The 7223-nt window shown below is 44.6% G+C and overlaps 1 pseudogene; it reads right to left on the bottom strand.

Annotated features, from left to right (window-relative positions):
* Positions 1 to 3873: 3873 nt before the first annotated feature.
* LOC123056603 (UDP-glucose 6-dehydrogenase 5-like) lies at positions 3874 to 4877 on the bottom strand (annotated as a pseudogene).
* Positions 4878 to 7223: the final 2346 nt, after the last annotated feature.

Consider the following 7223-nt stretch of genomic DNA (forward strand, 5'->3'; position numbering starts at 1 on the left):
GACCACGCACAGGACCCACCTTCGGGCCAATCATCAACCCGCCACACGCGGCGTGGTCCAGCGGGCCGCTGACAGCGACCGGGCCCCGACCGCGGTCGGGCCCATGACAACGACCGGGCCAGCGCTGATTCGCCCGGCGCGCCTGGTGTACCTGACGGCGGATCGCCCTCGGGGTCTGCCCCTACCAGTCCTGCACGCTCAGGCGGATCGGGCGGATCTTCTGCAGCACAAACTCCTGTAGCGCGTTCTACACGCGTTGGTACACGTCTACAAACAGGGAAAATTAACCCTGTTAATTACAAAAATATTCTTAAATTTGGGCTAACTTGTTCTCCAGATGTACCACATTCTGTTGAAGAGGCACTGGATGATGCTAAGTGGAGAAAAGCCATGGAAGAAGAATACAAGGCCTTGAGAAAGAATGAGACTTGGCACTTGGTTCCACCGGGTCAAGGTAAAAATTTGATAGATTGCAAATGGGTTTACAAAGTTAAAAGAAAGGCTGATGGCACTATTGACCGGTATAAGGCTAGGCTAGTAGCTAAAGGCTTCAAACAAAGATATGGGATAGATTATGAGGACACGTTTAGTCCTGTTGTTAAGGCTGCTACTATCAGGCTTGTGTTGTCTATTGCTGTTTCCAGAAACTGGTGCTTGAGGCAATTGGACGTACAGAATGCGTTTTTACATGGTATTCTGGAAGAGGAGGTTTACATGAAACAACCACCTGGGTTTGAAAACAAGCATGCACCTTTCCATGTGTGCAAGCTTGATAAAGCTCTATATGGTCTGAAGCAGGCCCCAAGGGCGTGGTACTCACGGTTGAGTGCAAAATTGCAAAATATTGGTTTTGCTCCATCCAAGTCGGATACCTCATTGTTTATTTACAATAGGTCTAATATCACAATGTTCATGCTTATATACGTTGATGATATTATTGTCACCAGCTCATCTAGTGAAGCAGTGACAGCACTTCTGAAGGACTTGGGCTCGGAGTTTGCTCTCAAGGACTTGGGAGATCTGAGCTTCTTCTTGGGAATTGAAGTCAAGCAAACTGATAATGGTATAGTCCTCTCGCAAGAAAAATATGCAACTGATCTTTTGAAAAGAGTTGGCATGCAGAATTGCAAACCCTCTCCAACTCCGTTATCTAGTTCAGAAAAACTATCTTTGCATGAAGGAGAACTTCTAAGTCTGGAAGATAGCACTCAGTACAGGAGTATGATTGGTGCACTTCAGTATTTAACTCTTACTAGACCTGATATTTCTTTTGCTGTGAACAAAGTTTGTCAGTTTCTACATGCACCTACCACCTTACACTGGTCTGCTGCAAAACGTATTCTGAGGTATGTGAAGAACACAGTAAATGTTGGTTTAACATTCAGCAGATCTCAGTCTACCCTTATTAGTGCTTTCACTGATGCTGATTGGGCTGGAGACCCAGATGATAGGAGGTCAACAGGTGGCTTTGCCATATTTTTTGGTCCAAATCTAATATCATGGTGTGCTAAGAAACAAGTCACAGTTTCTCGGTCTAGTACAGAGGCTGAGTATAAAGCTCTAGCTAATGCTACGGCAGAAATCATTTGGGTACAGTCCATGTTAAAGGAACTTGGAGTGTCACAGGCGCAAGTTCCCTGTCTTTGGTGTGATAATTTGGGAGCCACATACCTTTCTGCAAATCCTGTCTTTCATGCCAGAACCAAACACATTGAGATAGATTTTCATTTTGTTAGAGAACGGGTTGCTAACAAGAAGTTGGACATTCGGTTTATTCATTCAAAGGATCAAGTTGCAGATGGCTTCACAAAAGCTTTACCTACACGGAGTTTTGAAGAATTCAAGCGTAATCTCAACTTGGCCAAGTTGTGATTATGGGGGCGTGTTGAAGATAATATTCTCGACTATATCTCTAGCGCATTGTATCTCTCTCTATTCTGTTTCTATCTTCTGTAGGTAGTTGAATAGATAGATTCTATCTTTACTTCTCTTGTACTCCAAGAATGTAATTCAAACAATGTATGCGTCTATGGGATAAGCCCCATCAATCTATAAATACACGCGGCCCTCCAACGAGGGTTATACGCTTCCTCCTATCGATTTCTACACTAAGATCACCCACAAACTATTTATGACATCGAGCATCTCTGAGAGAGAAAACCAGATTTATAATTAACTGAAGACGGTAAGTCTTGAATGAGATATGTGGCACACCATATGCAAAATCGCAAGCTTGTCAAGGGATCTAAGTTTAAAAAATTGAGAACTGGAATTAAAAGCATCCCATTTAACAGTTACAGGCCATCTAACTCTCGCAATGAAAAGCCAGAAATACATGCATATACGATATATTTTCATATTTTTCTCTGTGTCCATTTAGTGTATCTCCAAAACTAAAAAAAGGGCTGATTATGACTCCATATTTTGGTGTCACACATGGGATAAACATTTGATAAAAAGTTCCGACAACAAAGTAATTAATCTAGAGCAAGGACATTATACGGATATTCTCTACCAAAAGTTCAAGCCTAGTTAAATTTGTTCTATGCTTGAACAAACATCACCAAAAATCCTAAAACATATACATTCTTTAAAATTCTGTAATCCAACTCACACAACTGAGAAGAGAGGAGAACATGCATATAACTGTTAGTCACAGATCATCAAACTAACATGTTCAGTGTTTCAGTTAGTTATCTTTTGAACACTCGTATCCTTGTAATTTGGAACTAATCCAGCAGAAAATGCGAAGCAAAATTAGGTGCTCTCCCATGAATCATATCTGTTAAATATAAAATTTAAATAATTATAATAAGAAAGCACTAAGCTCGCATGAAACATGTTAGTGCAAGTATGCTACCTCGTTGGTCCGCTGCCCTTTGCTTTTGCTTAGGTCTCTCCTTCGTACTCCTTTGGATATTCTGTTGTCTGCTTCAGGGGAAAAACGGAAAAGTTCTACAGATCAAGTCCTCATATACGTGATTTTTTTCTTGTTTTTATAATACAAAGTATATGAATTCTCTTAAAAATTTAACAATGCTTTGTGTTGTGATTAATTAAGAAGAACGATCGCGGACGCGCGGCCAACACTTGTGCATCGCCTCACAGGCAACGGTTGGCATGTCCTTGAGTCACTGGTCAAGCAGCTTGCCAATGGCGTAGAAGATGAATCTGTTGGAATAAGCCACGGCGTGTGGTGTGTCGGGCTCGTCGGGCGCGTCGGGTGTGCGCGGGACGTGCGGAACACACTGATGCAGTCGGGCTTGTCGGGCGCGTTGGTGCGCGCGGGACGTGCGGGACGCAGCGGAAGCCGGGGCAAAATGTAGCGTGGCGTGTGTGTGCATGTGTCGCGTATGTTGATCGTGTGGCGATCCAACTTGTGGGGCGTGCGTGCGTGTTGAGTCGGTCTGCAACTTGCCACAACGGTAGCATGGACGAGCTGCCTGCAGTAGCTAGCAGGAGTCGTTGCCATCCGACGGATCAGCGTGTGCATGCAGCGCATGCAAGTTCTGGAGTTAGTGCGTCTAGCTGTGCGTGTGTGGGTCAGCTACATAAGTTGTAATTCTGTTTTGCTTTGGATTGGGGTGAGCAGAAGAGAGAAAAGGCTGAGGCTGTATGTGCGGCCGGCCACCAAATACTAGTGTTCTTGTGTGTCCATTGTGAGCTGCGAGAGGAACCGAGAAGAACAAGTAGGAGTTGCTCCTCTCATCCCCAACAGAATCCGATGTCTTGGAGCTTCTCCAGGTCAACGATGTTGCGGCCGTCGAAGACATAAGCCGGCTTCTGCATGACATCATGCACACACCTGTAGCCGAGGCTTCTGAACTTCCACTCGGTCAGGATGCAGACGGCGTGCGTGACGCGGGTGGCCTCCTACGCATCCGACGTGACGGCAACGGGCTGCCCGGCGTGCTCGCCCACCGGCTGCAGGTGGCGCGGGTGGTTCCAGTCAAACTTGTCCATGGCGAGGTCGCGCGGCACCTGCTCCTTGGTCACCTGCGAGTCGTAGATGCTGACTACGGCCTCGTTTTCGAGCAGACCCCGGCACACGTCGATGGCCAGCGGGAAGCACGAGCCCCCTAAGCCGACGCTAGCAGAGAGAAAGCGCGGGGCGATGTGCGAGTCCTTGCCAATGGAGTAGGCCACCTCGATGACGTTGCAGAGATGGCGTCCACGGAGGAGATGCGCTGCACGAGGAAGAGAGGCAGCGCCGGCCGATGTGCGAGGCCTTTCCAATGGAGTAGGCCACCTCGATGACGTTGCAGAGATGGCGTCCACGAAGGAGATGCGCTGCACGAGGAAGGCGTTGGCGGCGAGTTTGGACAACTCGGCCGACCAGAGGTTGATTGTGATGACGCAGTCCACGGGACCCAATGCGCGTACATGTCCTTAAGGTTAAGGACCTTCACGGTGGTCTGCCCCTCGGGCATCTCGCAGCTGCCGATGAGGACGCGGTGGGGCACGAATAGGTCCTGCACGGCGGTGCCCTCGGCGAGGAACGCCAAATTGGACAGGATTTGGTACTGGAAGCACCGACCGTTGTGGGCAAAGATCTTCTCGATGGCCTCGGCAGGTATTGACGGACATAGTGGACTTCTCGACCACGGTCCAATTGGAGCGGGAGACGTCAGCGATCGTGTGCAGAGCGCTCTCCGAGATCACCGGCCTTGCCGGCGCCGAGGCCGAGGGTCTCGGTGTCAGTGTTGACAAAGAAGAAGACGATATCCACCTCGCCAACGTCGGTGTTGAAGAATTGGTTGTGGCCGCGGCACAGCTTAATGACGTCTTCTAGGCCGGGCGCGTAGATGGAGCCGGTCGCTGTTGTTCCAGCAACCGATCCACGCCTCAGAGATGTCCGCCACCACCTGCACGTCCATGGAATTCAATCAATATTTATGGGAGAAATTAGAGGAGGCGAGTGATGGAGAGTTGGAGTCCAACTGAGAGACACGTGAGATGTATGGGAAAGACCAATATAGGTGGAAAAAACTGATAATATAGTACTACCACCTTGGATGAATAGTATCACCTTGTATGTAGAAAATAATATAGGTGAAAAAAAACTGAAAGCGTAAATTCATGTGAAGAAGCGTATTGTGACGGTAAACCCGACAAAGTCAATCCGTGCTTTATTATTAGGGATATATGTTGTAGATCAATAGCTCACGTATAGCTCTCCTGTTTTGTTTTTGATATGTTCCTAGAAAAAAATAAGTTGAAAAATGATAGTAGCAATGATGCAGACTAGGTCCGTGATCTGAGGGTTATCCTCACTGCTGCACAGAAAAATTATGTTTTTGATGCACCGCTAGGTGATAGACTTATTACAGGAGCAGATGCAGATTTATAAACATTTGGCAAGCTCGGTATGATGACTACTTGATAGTTTAGTGCGTCATGCTTTACGGCTTAGAATCGGGACTTCAAAAACCTTTTGAACGCCAAGGAGCATATAAGATGTTCCAAAAGCTGAAATTGGTATTTCAGACTCATACACAAGTCAAGAGGTATGAGACCTCTGACAAGTACTTTGCCTATAAGATGGAGGAGAATAGCTCAGCTAGTGAGCACATGCTCAGAATGTCTGAGTACTACAATCGCTTGAATCAAGTAAGAGTTAATCTTCCAGATAAGATAGTGATTGACAGAGTTTTCTAGTCACTATCACCAAGTTACTAGAACTTTGTGATGAACTATGGTATGCAAGAGATAACAGAAACGATTCCCAAGCTCTTCGCAATGCTGAAATCGGCGAAGAAAAAAATCAAAAAAATATATCAGGTGTTGATGGTTGACAAGACCACTACTTTCAAATAAAAGGGCGAGGGAAAGAAAATGAACTTCAAGAAGAATGGCAAGAAAGTTGTCACTTCCATGAAGAAGCCCAAAGCTAGACCTAAGCCTGAAACCGAGTGCTTCTACTGCAAAGGGAATGGTCACTAGAAACGAAACTACCCCAAACATTTGGCAGATAGAAGGATGGCAAAGAGAACAAAGGTATATTTGATATACGGATTATTGATGTGTACTTTACTAGTGTTCATAGTAACCCCTAGGTATTTGATATCGGTTCAGTTGCTAAGATTAGTAACTCTAAACAGGAGTTGCAAAATGAATAGAGACTAGTTAAGGGTAAGGTGACGATGAGTGTTGGAAATGATTCCAAGATTGATAAGATCACCATCACACACTCCTTTTACCTTCGCGATAAGTGTTGAACCTAAAATAAATGTTATTTGGTGTTTGTGTTGAGCATGAATGTGATTGGATCATGTTTATTGCAATATGGTTATTCATTTAAGTCAAAGAATAATTGTTGTTCTGTTTACATGAATAAAACCTTCTATGGTGATACACTTAATATAAATGGTTTGTTGAATGTCGATCATAGTGATACACATATTCATAATATTGATGCCAAAAGATGCAAAGTTGATAATGATAGTGCAACATACTTGTAGCACTGCCGTTTAGGTCATATTGGTATAAAGCACATGAAGAAACTCCATGCAGATGGACTTTTGGAATCACTTGATTATGAATTATTTGATGCTTGCAAACCATGCCTCATTGGCAAGATGACTAAAACTCCGTTCTCTGGAACAATGGAGCGAGCCACTAACTTATTGGAAATAATACATACTGATGTATGCAGTCCGATGAGTGTTGAGGCTCGCGGCGGGTATCGTTATTTTCTGACCTCCACAGATGATTTGAGTAGATATGGGTATATCTACTTAATGAAACATAAGTCTGAAAATTTGAAAAGTTTAAAGAATTTTAGAGTGAAGTGGAAAATCATCATAACAATAAAATAAAGTTTCTACGATCTGATCGTGGAGGTGAATATTTGAGTTACGAATTTGGCCTTCATTTAAAACAATGTGGAATAGTTTCACAACTCACGCCACATGGAACACCACAGCGTAATGGTGTATCCGAATGTCGTAACGATACTATATTGGATATGGTGCGATCTATGATGTCTCTTACCGATTTACCACTATAGTTTTGGGGGTTATGCTTTATAGACAGCTGCATTCACGTTAAATAGGGCACCATCTAAATTTATTGAGACGACACCGTATGAACTATGGTTTGGCAAGAAACCGAAGCTGTCATTTTCTTAAAGTTTGGGGTTGCGATGCTTATGTGAAAAAGTTTCAAACTGATAAGCTCGAACCCAAATTGGAGAGGTGCGTCTTCATAGGATACCCAAAAGA

Source organism: Triticum aestivum, chromosome 3A, assembly GCF_018294505.1.
Source record: "Triticum aestivum cultivar Chinese Spring chromosome 3A, IWGSC CS RefSeq v2.1, whole genome shotgun sequence".
Lineage (NCBI taxonomy): Eukaryota > Viridiplantae > Streptophyta > Magnoliopsida > Poales > Poaceae > Triticum > Triticum aestivum.